Source organism: Ptychodera flava, assembly GCF_041260155.1.
Source record: "Ptychodera flava strain L36383 chromosome 3 unlocalized genomic scaffold, AS_Pfla_20210202 Scaffold_25__1_contigs__length_14229661_pilon, whole genome shotgun sequence".
NCBI classification, from domain to species: domain Eukaryota; kingdom Metazoa; phylum Hemichordata; class Enteropneusta; family Ptychoderidae; genus Ptychodera; species Ptychodera flava.
The window spans coordinates 1,814,852-1,831,488 of record NW_027248279.1 but is presented as its reverse complement, the minus strand read 5'-3'; positions in this window follow the sequence as shown (position 1 = coordinate 1,831,488).

Here is a 16,637-nt window from a genome sequence, read left to right as displayed (position 1 = left end):
ACATTACGAACAGTAGGATTAAGATAGGTATGAATAATCCAAACTGCCCAGTTTTTGTGTGGGGAAAAGTTGGAATGGTTTACCTTCATGTGTAGTTTGGCATGTAATCGTACAGAGTGTACTATTAGTGTTTGTCAATAAACTATTGCAGTCGTTAGGTCACTTTGAACAATATAACCTATAGACGCACAGGTATAGCTAGGTTTATAGGGGAAATGTTTAATAGTTTACCTTATGCTACCATGAGAAGTGATTCATACTTTAGATGGAATTAAAATATATTATACTTGTTCGTCATACCTGCCCTTTCAAGAGTCTATCGGAATAAAGTACACTTGTATCTATCATGGGACACCTTTAAAAAGCACAGACTTAGCTAGCTTACTATTGTAAAATAATCTTTGTATTTTCTCATAGACTCCAAACAACAGTGAAATTTGTGTCGGTAAAATTTAAAAGTCAAATGTCCGTATTCATATGCCATTGTAACCAGGAGGCATCATAGGCAACTAGCTATGGCTATGATGTTGCCACCTCAAGCAAAGCACTTTGTCCCCGTTGGTTGTCCCTACCAAGTAAAGATGCTTACTTGGGAGGGCAGTGGCTGTAATATGTGCAAACAAGGGCGCTGTGGACGAATCAACAGGCGGTTTCGTTCGCTCCGCGATTTTAGTTATTTTTTCATTCTAAAACTACACTATTTGACCTACTGAAGCATTATCTGGTTATACTAAGATATACAAATGTTGCTGTAGAAACTGGTGGATATGAGTTCACGGCAGAAGGAAAAAAGACTGCGACAACGATCAGAGGGAAACGGCAGAATGACTGAACAGCAAGAGGAGATGGTTGAGCTGTTAAGTAACTTGAAAAGGGGTCAAGAGTCGTTATGGCAAACTCTCGAAAGAAAGATAGAAAACTTGAAGAAGGATATACAGGAACACTTGGAGCAAAGTTAAATGACGTTAAAGATGAATTTACCCTTGAAACAGCCAGGCTGGAAAAGGAAATTGGAGGAAGTTGATATTTGTTTACGTATGTTAGAAGAGAGAAATCGAGATGAGGAATCATATGTTAGAGAAACAGACAGAACAAGTCTAGATCAGGTATAATATTCCGAGAACTTTATCATCATGACTGGAGTGCAGCAAGAGGTCGGAGAGGATACGATGGAGAAAACTTGTGAAATTATGCGAAAATTAGGAGAAGATGTAGTCGAAAAGAAAATGTGGAAGTGGTGGGATGCCTCAGACTGACAAGCAGACGAGAAGGAACGCGAGACTTGATCAAAGTCGCTTTAGGAATTCTGAGCAAAAAGTCCGGGTTCTACGAGCGAAGCAAAGGTTGACAAATTTGGAACGGTTTCAGAGATTTATATTATATCGTGCAAGTCTCACATGAATAATGCCAGACTAATGGCAAATATATATCAAGAAAGCGTTTCAGAGTAGACATAACACTTTATTCAATTAGTTGACGCAGTGTCTGTTGCAAATTTTTCTTTCCAAAGTTTGTCACGAATGATACGTTGATTTAATTCATTTAATTCATTTATTAATTTTAACTCTAGTGCATAACTCTCCTCAAAATTTACACGCCGTCTAGTAAAATTTCGAAGTCATTTCAAGAATAACTTTTATATTCACGGTGATGTAAATATATAACTTGGCTTTTTCACTCCATTAATTTTGAAGAACTCTCGTGACGACGGGTTGGTTGATACCGATACGCAAACACGTGCAAATTCTGTCAGTATAGCGAGTACTTCAATCTTCTATCATTTTGATTGCCTGCTCACCTCATTGGAATTTTCATAATGGCTAGCTCAGTGACACCTGTTCTAGTAACTTTGTTTTCATTGTTTTGTTGTGCCGCACCTTTGAAATTCGACATTCCCTTTCTTAGTATAAACCAATGGCCAACATATAAACAAGAGGTCTCAGATGTCATAAACCCGATGCACTTTGAACTTTGCCAGAATCAATGAGTCCTAAAACAGCCGGGGAAAAATTCACTGTGTTACTTAACTTCTAAGCGCCCGAGCTGTTGGACATTGAAAAGAGTTCATACTACCGAAGCCATGAACCAAAGACTCTGACTGGAGCCAAACGAAAGAAAAGTGCATTGCGGAGAAAGGCATATGGTACAAATGGCACAGAAGAAGACAGAAAAAGCTTTTCGCGAATTTGTCAGGATCGTAGGTTACCTCAAGAAGCAGAACAGGGCAAATATTATTGAAAAGTCTGCGATTCACCAGGAAAACCTCTACAGAAATAAACTTTTTTGCCTTTGCAAAAAGTACCGCTGGTGTACTCGCTCTCCATTCTTGAACCTTTATGTATTGATGATGTAATTTCTATTGTTAGTAAGATGCCTTCTAAATCGTGTCAACTAGATCCAATGCCCACACAGCTGGTTAAAGCATGTGTAAGTGAACTAGCCCATTACTGCTCCGTATTGTAAATTCTTCTTTTTCGTCTGGTGTTTTTCCAACTGATTGCAAAACAGCCATTGTTCGTCCACTCATTAAGAAAAGTGGACTTGATTGTAATACAATGAAAAACTATCTTCCTGTATCAAATTGTAGTTTTCTGGACAAGTTTTTGGAGAAGTGTGCTTTTTTCGTTTAAATCGCTATCTGTCCGAAAATTCTCTTTACGGTCGTTTTCAGTCTGCTTATCGCGAGGGGCACGGCACCGAAACTGCACTTATACGCATCTTGAACGATGTCATGCTCGCTCTCGATAAACACCATCATGTCGTCCTGGTTCTTTTGGATTTGTCAGCGGCATTTGACACAATTGATCATAACATTCTACTGGGTAGGTTACGCTCTCGTTTTGGTATTCAAGGGGTTGCTTTAAAATGGTTTGAATCCTTTCTGAAAGGTAGAACACAACAGGTCTCTGTCAAGTCGATGTTATCTAACAAATGCATTTAAAGTATGGTGTACCTCAGGGTTCAGTATTGGGTCCTGTCTTGTTTGCTTGTACGTGACTCCCATTGAGGATATCATCACACGTCATGGCTTAAATTCTGTTATATATGCAGATGATTCTGGATTGTACATTGCTTGTGACATCCTTACCAGCTCCACATTGTTCGGCGTATAGACGCATGCGTCGATGAAATTCGTAATTGGATGATGTCCAATAAGTTGGCACTTAATGACGGGAAGACAGAGGTTGTCTGGTTTACACCCGAAAGAAACGGTTGGTTCACAATTTGGTTCTATGAATGTACGAATAGGTGAGGCCACGATTTCGCAATCCACTGTTGTACGTGACCTTAGCGTAATGCTTGACTCGTTCGGTCTCATGGACGAGCATATTCGCTATGTTTGTAGGGTGGCATCTCATTCACTTTGGCGGATAAGTAAAATTAGAAAATTTTTAGACCAGCCCAGTGCTGAAAAATTGGTTCACGCTTTTGTCACATCGAAGTTAGATTATTGTAACAGTCTACTTTTTGGCCTACCTGCATATAAATTGAGCAAGCTTCAACACATTCAGAACTCTGCTGCTCGTTTGGTAACTGGACGGAGATGGGCCGTCACATTGATATGACATCTATACTCAAGGAGTTACATTGGCTCCCAGTAGAAGAACGAATCCGTTTTAAAATTCTTTGTTTGGTTTTTAAAATTGTCCATCAAGATGAATTCGTTCCAAATTACTTATCAGAACTAGTAACAATTGATATCCCAGTACATAATACCAGAAGGAGTGTCGGTGTAAGATTGAATCCCTTTTCTGTCAAAGATCACGGGAAACAACTTTCTAGAACATATGGTGACAGAGCTTTTAGCGTGTATGCCCCTAAACTGTGGAATAGTTTGCCGCCCGAACTTAGGATGATAAAGAAATTCGCTCTTTTTAAGAAGTCTCTTAAAACCATTATTTTTCGTCAATGCTACTGTTGACTTGGATATAATTTTTACCTGCATGTTTTATAGTTATTTATTTTTTTATCATTTTTAGTGAAATTTTTTAATCTACTTTTTTGCTGTTTTTAGGTAGGATCCTTTAGTATAGATTTTAGCTTGCTTGATTTATCGATTGTTTTTAATTACACTCTTTCCTCTGTGAGTTATTTTGTATTTTCTGCGTTTATTTTAGTTCTTCCAGTAATTTTCTGTAATGTACAGACCACTGAGACAAGGTGTGTAGTGGTCTTTAAACAATAAATTATATTATATTATATATTATATTATATTATTCAAAAAACTGTACCACCAAAACCGACATTTACAAAACAGGAAACTAATGTATTTTATCCATCAAATATGCTAATGAAGCTGTCATTTACTTGACACAACTATCTTGGTTCCTTTGCAGGCACCATTTTACAAGTGGTATAGCCACAAACTGATGACGTCAAAGATTGTGCGTTCTTATGGAGATGAGGTCAAAGATTACGTTCAAGAAGGGTGATAAATTATTTTTTAGGCAAGAGTTACGAATGGGTCTTGGAAACTTAGGGGGAAATGATTGAAAGAAGGGTCCCAATTTTTTACTATCTTCACTCCCTTCCTCTTTATCTAGTATCCCATTACTCTATCCATGTCTTCTTCAGCTAGACAGATACCTATGTGGAAGCAACAGTAATGTTAGGGAGAGAAGTGTTATACATTAGTTACATTTTTTACACCAACAACTAATACCGCTGCCGGGGATCGAACTAAGCACCTCCAGCATGTGAAGCACTACCTGTAACCTGTACACCACGAGAACAAGTTGCACTCTTGATCTAAGTCCTGTTAGACCAAAAGATACGAAGAACATTTTGAAATCAAAGAAATCTAAATTGGCGCCAGTTGATGATGGAATCCTTAATTGGCTTCTCAAAAAGCTACCAATTACTATAGAAATAACGGGCAACGCGCTGAAAGGGTTGCTTATTCTGTTCACAAAGGCGCATGGGTAAGCTAGTCTTTGAAATCACATTGATATTGAACATAGTCCAAGCCAAGCAAATTCTCCCTGGCAATCCAGGAAAGAGGCCTGCCAATATTTTGGAGAGGGCATCGAAGACCAGGATCTCTTTTTGTGAGTTTGATTTTCGAAGAACAGGTCCTGCCTGTTTTTTGACTTTAAAGCTGTAAGAATGAAATGTTCCATGGCAATGGCCTGAAAGTGATGAATAAGAATTATGGAGTGCGGCCAGAAATGCAGCATGGGAAACACCCGTAACCCAAAAATACGGCCTATTATAACCATCCTAAAACACCAAAAAATATTATTCAACCCATTCACTACCAACCTGAAACACCCCCAGCTGGAAAAAACTAGGTTGGACGTGGGTGAACCTTTAACACACCTATATGGCCAGGTGTGTTTTGGGGTGCACCATAAATCCACCCGTAAAAAAAATTACACACTTGCAACCAACAACTCTTGGACTTGTTAAACATTCTAACCCACCAGAGACACATCTTTCTCGGACGTGTGTGTGTGTCTGTGTGAGTGCATCAAAGAAGTATACATATGTCCTCGTGGGAAATTACAGTGCTTGATGCTAAAGAGGAACGTAATCAATAATAACACAAATTACTTTAAGTAAAAAGTAATGATATTTGTTACTTATGCTTTATGCATCCTGCGATCTTCAGATGGAAGAAGTGTAAGGATTCTTAGATCAACACACATTATATATATATATATATATATATATATATATATATATATATATATATATATATATATATATATATATTATTATATATATATGACTTGGACGTACCTTTCTAATTGTAGGCGGTTAAAATTTGATAAATATTTTTTTTTTTTGGCGCATTTTGAAACCAACTCAGAGCGTTTCTTTAACAGCATAGATTTTTCCACATTCACAATGCGTAGCTTAGTGATATACAAATATTACATTGCTTGCTTGTAGTAACTTGATGTTATATCAATAATTAACCAGGAAATGTCAAAGACTTGGTTGACTTCAAGATCAATACGATATAGATACGGAGATAATGGCAGAATGCTTCTTATATCAGCTGATATTCATGACAAACCTTACATTTCTATTACTTTTTTATACACCAAGTACTGAGAGAGAACATGTTGTAAATCTTCATTGTGTTAGTGAAATGATTATTGATTTGGAAATTGAACCAAACAGAGAGATTATTTCTGGAGGGATTATAATATGACTGTTGATGTCAGTTTGGCATAATTGGTGGCAACCCAAATGTCAGATATTTGCTCCAAAATGGACCTCCTCGACCTTTGCAGATTTCGATTACTGTTGACCAACGTTCACCAGGCGGAGACTTAGGCCACCATTGATTTAAAGTCAATTTGATGACTCCCGTACCAGTAGCTCTCTTAAACAAGCTGTCATCGACGCTGATGTTGTGTTTTCGGTTTACACAGGTCACTCTGCTATTACACTTTGTATTGAAGATAGTAGAGTTAAATTAGGCCCTTCTTATTTGAAGCTAATCAACAGCTTCCCCAAAAAGATGATTACAATAGCTATATTTACAGTAACTACAATTCCTGGATAAATATATGTAATAGCGAGGAGCCTATTCAAATGTGGGAGTTCCTGAAGTATGAAATTAGGGTGGCGCCCATCAGTTATGGCAAAGAGAGAGAGAGAGAGAGAGAGAGAGAGAGAGAGAGAGAGAGAGAGAGAGAGAGAGAGAGAGAGAGAGAGAGAGAGAGAGAGAGAGAGAGAGAGAGAGAGAGAGGAGAGAGAGAGAGAGAGAGAGAGAGAGAGGAGAGAGAGAGAGAATATCATCAAGCGTTTAGAAACACAGCTCAACAACTTTGAAGCTATGTGAGCCCCTTATCCCTGTGAGCGTACCAATGATTGAGTTGAGGTTAATCGTAAAGAATTGCAGAGTGAACTTCATTGTATAGCTGGAGGAACTGTCATAAGGTCTAAATCAAACTGGTACGAATTAGGGGAAAAGATTATTAAAGGGATAGTCCACCCAAAATTTCATCAGCTGTGTACAGGTGTATACTTATGTCATAAAAGCATTTATAATTACTTTTTGCACAGAAAGAGCGATTTGTTGAAGTTCTACACGATAATGAGAGAGAGAGAGAGAGAGAGAGAGAGAGAGAGAGAGAGAGAGAGAGATGAGAGAGAGAGAGAGAGAGAGAGAGAGAGAGAGAGAGAGAGAGAGAGAGAGAGAGAGAGAGGAGAGAGAGAGAGAGAGAATATCATCAAGCGTTTAGAAACACAGCTCAACAACTTTGAAGTTACGTGAGCCCTTTATCCCTGTGAGGGTACCAATGATGGAGTTGAGGTTAATCGTAAAGAATTACAGAGTGAACTTCATTATATAGCTGGAGGAACTGTCATGAGGTCTAAATCAAACTGGTACGAATTAGGGGAAAAGATTATTAAAGGGATAGTCCACCCAAAATTTCATCGGCTGTGTACAGGTGTATACTTATGTCATAAAAGCATTTCTAATTACTTTTTGCACAGAAAGAGCGATTTGTTGAAGTTATATACGATAATAAATATCAAAATCAGGCAAGGTGGAGACTGTTCTAGCTGACTGTATGAGGCAATATTGTCTACTCCTCCGCAAAGCATGCCGGGAGAAATGCCCGTATGATGACGTAAAGTTTTCGGGTTTTGGTACATTGGCTAGGACGGTTCGATCTAGGGAGTCCGTTCCGGTATAAACATACTTATGTAATTATTACGGATGTACCAGTAATCGTGAACTAGATTTCGATTATGCATTATGCATGATTCGAAACCAAAAGTAAAAAAATCGTCTACAAATTCTTGCCGGTAAGGTTGGCTCTGACATAGGTTTTCATAACTATAACTTCAGTATAAGTAGGCTACGGTACAAGTTTTGCATATTCGAAGCCATTTTCAAGAGAAGAACGTCGCAGCAGTTCAGCGATCCATAATCAAAAAGGGATTGGCTAAATATTTCAAGATTTTGTGTACCACAAAGCTACACTGGAAATCAAATGGAAGGACGATTAGAGAGACATTCTCAGTAACAGAATAGAGGTTATAGTTTTGAATATTTATGATTTTTCTGTATCGCCGGAGAGTTTTGTTGTTATCACCTTTCTTACGAAAAATTTACTTATCATCCTTGTTATTCTTATGAAATCGCATTTGTATTTAAAACATAATAAAGTTCGTTTCATGAACTGAAATCAGAAAGTTTTATTTTTGGTCGGTCATGTTTAACTGCATCAACGCAACTAGCGTCCGAGCGTCACAACACTGGAAACGATCCATTTGTTGAAATGCGTTATCTGGAACCAGCTACAGGACATGGGTGCCAATGAGTTTTGGAAAAAAATTGACAGAGGGAACTGAAGCAGAACTCTCATTAATCTCGGGAAAATTTCCGACATGACAGAATATATTACGTCTTTTCTTCTTTTTAGAAAAAATGTAGGCACCTTAAAGTTAAATTTATTATCCGGCCTTTGTGTTGTAGGTTGAATTTATCTACCATACCGCAGCAGTAAAAAGCGTCGAAAAATACTCAGAGATTTCGCCACGTATAAACAAGTAGAAGTAAGGGAAATTCGTTACCAGTGAGGAAATACCAGGGATTTACTATAAAAAACTAATCACATGTATTTCAATACTTGGCCAAAAATGAACCATAGACAGTAGTGAAACCACGTTTCTGTGTTTCTCCGAATGAACCAACGTTATATCTGAGACGACGGTCGTACAACCACGCCATATTGGATAGAAGTGAAGACGAGGCGCTCTGTCAGAAGATTTCCAGGAATTTCCATATGTGACATTCAAAGTGTATTATCGTAATTCCAATTCCCCACTCGGCCACAGAAGCACATAACGTCATTGTTCTAAAGCCTGGAAACTTTCAGTTCCAGAGTGGAAAAATGGAATCAGAAACTCGATATTTGTGAATGAAATTTTTTTAGCGTTCCTCTCCACAGACAGTCCATTAAGATTGATCATTCTGCTGCTTTCTGTCCACTTTGCTATAATACGTGACTTTTTAATTTGCCATACTGTCTCTCCCGATCTGTCCAATGGTACTTATTTCATTCATTTTTATGCAATTTCTCCCCACAACCGATACCGATTTCATGGTCCTGGCTGTAAAGTGTTGAATGTTGCCGACATTTTCCCCAAGACCGGATGTAAAGTAGTGGTTTCAGCGTTTTGACTTGTTCGTGACTTTCTGCAACACCAGTCGTGAAGTCCTAATTTTCAGGTTTAGAGTTTTTTTCAGGAATTTATCTCCATGACCGGTCACCAGGTCACGGCATTCACCTTCTTTACTTTTTCTCTATTTCCTTTCCACTGCCGGTCGCACGGTAGCGGCTATAAAGTGTTGATTTTTTTCACGACATTTTTCTGCACGACAGGTCGTAGATCACGGCTTTCAGCTGTTCTTTTTTTTCTGTATTTCTTTGGCATGACCGGTCGACAGGACGTCATGGCTGTAAAGTTATGAATTCTTCCGACATTTTTTACCACGATCGTGAGTTAGTGGCTTTCAGCCTTTTTTACTCTATTCTGTATGTTCTTTCCACGACCTGTTAACATATCGTTGCTGTAAGGGGACTGTATTCGTATTATTCAAGGAATCATGGAGTATACAAAGAGTAATGATCCTTTTGGTATTTTAGTTACTATACACTTTGAGAAAGCTTTCGACAGCTTAGAATAGTCATATGTTTAAATGTCTTAGTGCCTTAAGTTTTGCGATCCTTGTTAAAGTGAATTCATACTTTTTACTGCGATACTACTAGTTTTGTTTGTGGCCTTACCACAGATTATATTAATCAAGAGCGGGGAGACCCAATCTTACCAGATCATTTCATTTTTTGGGGGTTAGGATAGCTGTTATTTTCAATTTACCAACTCGTTACAATTAAAGGTAATGAGTTAAATGACACCATAGCCAATAACTCAGCATTTACCGATGATCTTACGTGTTTCATGGCCAATAACTCTTGTCAATATTCGCCTTTAACTTCTAGATAGTTTCCGTGTTATCTCAGGACTTGCAGTTTAAGCAAAACTGAAGCAATGTGGTAAGGAAGATGGCAATACAGGTATGATAAGCCATTCAAAATTAGTCAGTCCAAGTCTATCAAAATTTTTGGTGTTCACTTTTCTAACAATGCAGAGCTCGCTTACAATCCAAATATTAGTGGCCCTCCCGAATGTGTCAAGGGTTCCCTCAATCTTTTGGATCTGGCGGTCTTACCTTGATTGGCAAGCTTCAGATCGTTAAGACGTTAATCTTTCCAAAATTTATGTACCTTTTATATTGATTACTATTAAGTTTTGTGAAAGTAAATCTATTAATTGAATGCAAATCATCTGTAAACTTTTATTTGAATTCAATTGGTTGACAACTGGTTTTTAAATGCACTTGTAAGGTTGATCGCCTTCCAGGCAAGCTTCCACGTTTTCCCAAAGACATGTTGCGTTGTTTTTTCCATTGCACAGCAGATAATATGGAATAATGCTGATATACTTGTCAACAATAAGTCTGTCTTTATCAACTTTGTTTTAAGAAAGCATTTTATTCGTTGCTGATATTTTTAATGAGTATAATACTCTTAAAAACTTGGGACGATTGTCTTACATTGGTCGTAACCTCAGTCATTTCCTTATATGGCAAGGCTTATTACATGCACTTGAAAATTTTTGGCAAACTCAAAGTCAAGAAGTGGTTAGACCCGAACTACCCACGTATTTTCGATAAGATAATAAGATCACCCATTTAAAAGTTTGCAATATTAAGACCATTAGGAAACGTATTATATGTTATTACTTTATTCCCAATACAAATTATATTTTTTTCAGTTTCTCAATAAAATGAATTGGAGTCGAGTGCCGTCTATGAACTACCTTTTAAGTAACAACGGAACCTAACTGCAAGAGTTTCAGCTGAAGATTACCCACAATATCCTTTGCACTAAAGTGGTTCTTTTTCTTTATGAATCCTCCGAGGGTAAAAAGCAATCAGCGTACTTTGTGTAAAAAAAAACAAACGATGAAACAATTGTCAACCTTTTTGTGTAATGTGATTTTGTACAGAGTGTTTTGAATAGAGTTTTGTCGAACGGCGGGAAATCATTGAGTGCACCCCTCTGTTATCCCAGTTAAACAGATCTTGCTGAGTGATGTGTTCTTCAGCATCCTTTAAACCATTTAATTATTATTACAAAAAGAAAATTTATGACTGTAAACTGAAAGACAAATCTCCACTTTTGAAATTGTGAAGGCGAATGTAAAAATTGCAAAAGACGGAATGTTATATAGCTAAGAGAAACCAATGTACAAGAAGAGAATTATCGAAATGGCAAATCAGAGTTTCGAGAAAGGTTTCGGATTCTAGTCGACCACATATATTTTGCTCAGCCTTATGTAACATATTGTTTTCTATTTCGATGTATTTTTAATGTTTCTTTACCCATTCCTGTTGACCTTACATTGAACTGAACAGTCCTGAAATGTAAGATTAAATAAATGTAAGATTAATTTTATATTGCTTTGAGTCTCCTGACAATAACAATCTGCTTTTGAGTTCCTGACAATAACAATCTATTAAATATAATAAAGAAACGATCACAGCTCTTCCCCAAATGTCGCCATAACAACAGATACCTCCTTTCGTCCTATCATGACCCGGGTCGGTGGATTCTGCATATCAATGGCATTAACATTCCATTGATTTCTTCATGTCGTTCTTAATTTTTAAAGAGCCGTATTCAGTAAACGTGACCTCGCCTGTCGATGAAAGTACCCATAAGGATTCTGTTGAAGTCGTCGTAACCTGCATATACACCGGGGATGATGTAAGTGGAATTTCATGGGAAAAGGATGACTTTCCAATAGATGTCCGGAGTGAACGATATACGATCAGCGATGACTATAGTATTCTAACTATACTAAATACAACACGAGATGACGCAGGCAACTACAGCTGCATCGTGTCGAACTGCGCAGGGACCAATCCAAGTACACCATCAGAATTGATTGTTAACTGTGAGTGGGATAATTGAACGTTTAATGTATGTGATAGGTACATAATACAGGACATTCTAAAAAAATGGTTTGACAAGTAAAGTAACGTTTCCGATACCCAGTGTACGTTCAAAAAGACAAACAAAATACTACAAGCAGTAGTTTTGTTTTCAGTACCACCATACAAATCACAACGGAGTGTACTTTTCATTTTATTTATTATTATTTAGACTTTATTTCGAACAAATTGGCAGAATACAGCGAAATAAAATCTAGTGATAGATATACAAAACTTTGTTAATTTATAAAAAAGAAGTTTATTTCATAACTTTATCATTTAAGAGTTTAAATATAATGAATCATACACACATCGTACAATCTCAATACTGCTGCTCAAAATTATTTGTTTAAAACCGTGAATTCGCATTATTAGATAGGCATCAAAGTTATTGATTCTGTTATATGCAAACATGGAACTCTCACTACTACGTTTTTTCACATCCCAATAAAAGACGAGCAGCAGGTACAGAGATAATAAGATAAGACATTACCCAGGTACACAGCCTCAGGAGTACTTGTTCTTCCAGGTTTTCGCAAAAAATAAATTATTTTTATTTTATTCTTTTGCAGTAAGCAATTTTCACATTTTTACTGTGGTCTCAAACATTGCTCTTTGACCATTCCAAAATGCGAGGGGTTGCAAATAATAATGCGTTTTATGTGCTTTCAAGCAAAGATATCGTGGCATTAATATGCAGACGACGATGGCTAACGTGACTTCAACAGGATATTTTATGTGGATTAAAGAAAAACTGTTGATTTTGAAAACAAAATTGACAATAAACAGAAAAATAAAATTGCAATGTGTGGCTTTTGATTATCTAGCCACTCACTACGTTTTGAACAATGCAGATGGGTATGAACAAAAGGACCTTGGTCAGATAGGTTTGCTTGGTATGTAAACAGTGGACAGATGGGGAATGAATATCACCTGTGTTTAGTATGTCCAAACAATTTATTCTGTTGTTTTTCTTATGATTTTCCAATTAATTTTCACTTACCTATGAATCACGAAATCCTTATTAGTAAAGTAACTGAGCAGATTTATTAACTTTGCTATAAAAAGGAAAACGTTTTGTAAGCTGAAAAGTATTTCATTTTTATATCAACATTGTGTATAAATGTAAAACGTTTGGAATAACGGGCAAAACCCCTTATAGACCAAAATTTATAAATCAACACATATTACTGAAAATATAATAAATAGCTAGATTATTTAAAACTCTGAACGTTTAACAGAGTTTAATATTCGCTGATATATTGTGATTATTTTTCTCTCAGCCCCTGCTAAGATTACTGGAAAACACAATGGTGCACGCAACTTGGAATTCAAAAACAGTTTGGTGACCCTGATTGTTTATGCTGAGGGAGTTCCGCCCCCTAACTATACCTGGTGGAATAAAGCTGAGTTACTCGAAGACCAAACAAGTTCGCACTTGCAAACACGTGTCAACACCGATTATGGTGAAGTGATGTGTAAGGTTTGCACCAAAGTCGGCTGCGTAGAGGAACATTTCACCTTGAACGTATTGTGTGAGTGTTTTGTTTTTGTTTTTTTTGCTTTTTTTTTCGTTTGAGGGTTATCTTTATGCTTTGACGAAAGACAAGATTGAACGTACAACAAAAGACATGATATGGAAAAAATTAACTCACGTAGATGGTCTAGAATGAGGCCATACGAAGTATCGTATGGTGTAGGCTAGACATGTCTTTGACTGTCTAGAAAGAATGAAACTAGTACGGTTAGTTTATGGTTGCAGTGAAATCTACAATATTTTGAAAAGATACACCTATTAAGGTTGGCGTGAATTTACATTTACAGTGATCGAAGAATGGTTGTTTATATTGTTAATGATCCTTACGGCACTCGTCTTTGTTGCGGCCTGTTTTGCTGCTGCCTACCGCATTTACGTCCATACAGTTAGAGTGTACGTGTGGGTAATTTTATATTCATATTTTTAATGCACTAAACTACTGTGAGAAATGCTTCATACGCTTGCGGTATTAGCCTTAGCGACACATATGCGAATGGCTGTGCTACTTTAACAATCTGTATAGATTGTATTATTTTACCGTCGATGTATCAAGTGATAGATCATTTTAAGGACAGAGCACGGTATAACAGTTTAGGGATATGTTTGTGTATCCTGGCTTGTGTTAGATACAATATGCTTTTTAAAATGAAATTCTGTGCTTGAGTCAAAAGGAATATTTATGAGGTTCTGTGCCGTGTACATTCGAATTGTTTGGGGTTTCCGAAGAAAACAATGAGGGCGCTATAATTAATTGACAATGAGTTTTAACACCGAAGGCACATAGTTACAGGTCAGCCGTACTCGAAAAACTTGCATATTTTCACTTTTTCTGAACAGACAACTACCTATTCAAGCAATAATGACAATCTAAGATAAACCATTGTTGAGAAGAATTCTACTTGATCCAGATCATTAACAAAAGGAATAGAAATTAAGATTCTATCATGCGTGTCAACGTTCGATTACCGAACTGGTGGATGTATATCATATTAGGGGTGATCAGTTAGTAATTAATATGCAGACTTGAAAAAGGGAAAGTTTGTAGAGTCGAAATCGGTAATGACTTTAAGCCCAAAGGTGCAGAGCTCTTCAGGTGGATATGTGTACCCAAAGGATAAAATGTTTTGATGGACTTTTCAGCAAACCCTTCATGATAAAGACATACGGTAGTATCATAGCTATTTGACATAGACAAAAATGGGCAATGTAACAAATCGCCCTTACGATGATACCCAGCACTGAGAGAATGCAAAAGTATTATGCTTATGTAATAAATCATTTGCCACGATGTTAGAATGTTAAATTTACTATCACTTTAAGCAACGTCTTTAATTTAAAACTACCAGACTGCTGTTTAGCTCATGGTGCTAGAGGTATACAGCGTTTGGGTACATTAAAATGTGGACAAGGTGCGTGACGACAAGCTTTCACGTCAAAAATATCAAAGTCTTCGTAAACAAAGTCGCTAAAAGATACCGGTCATGAAAATTAAAATATAATTATGCATGCAACAACCAAAATATAATTTTACATTTGCATAAGAATAAAGTCTATGAAATGTATTAATATGACTTTTTTTGTGATTTCTTTTATCAGGAAAACAAAAAGAATAGAGCATGGCAGTCCTTAGAAAGTGTCGGAGGGCGATCCTTTGGATGGCGTACTATTTTTTAATGTCGACGGTTTGCTTCACACAAACTTTATGGGCGAGGGATTGTTTTAAACAATACAGAATTAAAGGTTTGAAAAAGTAATTACAAAGGACATCTTTAATCTAATAAAACTATTTTTAGAACCTTTTGCCAAAGTACTGTACATTCGCCACTGTTGAAAAGTGCAGACATATTTTAAACGGAGGTGTTTTTTTTTTCATGTTTTTACTTTTACATGTTACATGTTTTAAATACTAGGTGTAATTGGTAGAACCGTATCTTTGTGCTCTAATGGAGTGGCCTCTTCATAATATCGACTCACCCATGATAAATATATTTTTTTGCGAATTTATGTTTTAAGGGGCCTAAGTTGGGTAAATTGAATTTTACTACAAAATTTTTGACGGCATGTAAAGCATTGTAAGAATCATTGAAACACTAATTTTTGCATCGGTCTGAATAATTATGAGTGAAATGAATCACAAATTAACTGTCAATTCAGGCAACCTGAATATGCTGTCATGTTTCCAATACATATCGCTTTAAAACAATTCATATATATATATATATATATATATATATATATATATATATATATATATATATATATATTTATATATATATATATATATATATATATATATATATATATATATATATATATATATATATATATATATATATATATATATAATGCCTTTTATACATTGGCTGGAAGCAGTGTGTATATTCCGTGGTTATAAAATGCAGCTTAATTTCTTTAAGCCACTTTTAAAAAAATGTAACCGTAATTACAACAGTGCCTTTAAAATGTGTAAATTAAATATTTTACTTTTATTGTACAGGCTATTATGAAAATACTACCATTTATCCTTTCCGGCCATGATTATATATAATCCCATGGATCTTTTGTCTGTTTCATGTCATCGCATACTTTTAGTTTACCCGGAAACGTACAACTTTGAGCCGGAGGCGAGACTTTGTGCGGCTCCACGAAGTACACTACTAGTATACAATGACGTCAAACAGAGAAAATTGCCATGATATTATATATTTATCGTATGGACAATCTTCTTACGTTTCGTTATGTGAATGGAATAAGTCATTGTCGAACATTGCAAAATTTTTGTCACGATATCGATTTTATTTTCTCAGAATTAGTGTTAGAAGTGTTTTTGACAGATTTGCTTTGTGAACCTTCCACACTTTTCCTTCATACACCTTGACACTGTCAGTTGTTATTCTGTTTCCCTGCAATTTCTCTCAACCTATCAGTTCCTACTCTGCACACGGTACACAGCCTCAGGAGTACTTGTTCTTCCAGGTTTTATCAATTAAGCTCTCATTGTTTGCCGCTGTACACTGCTGTCAATTACTCACCTTTGTCACATCTTTACGATTATCCATACCACGTCTCGAA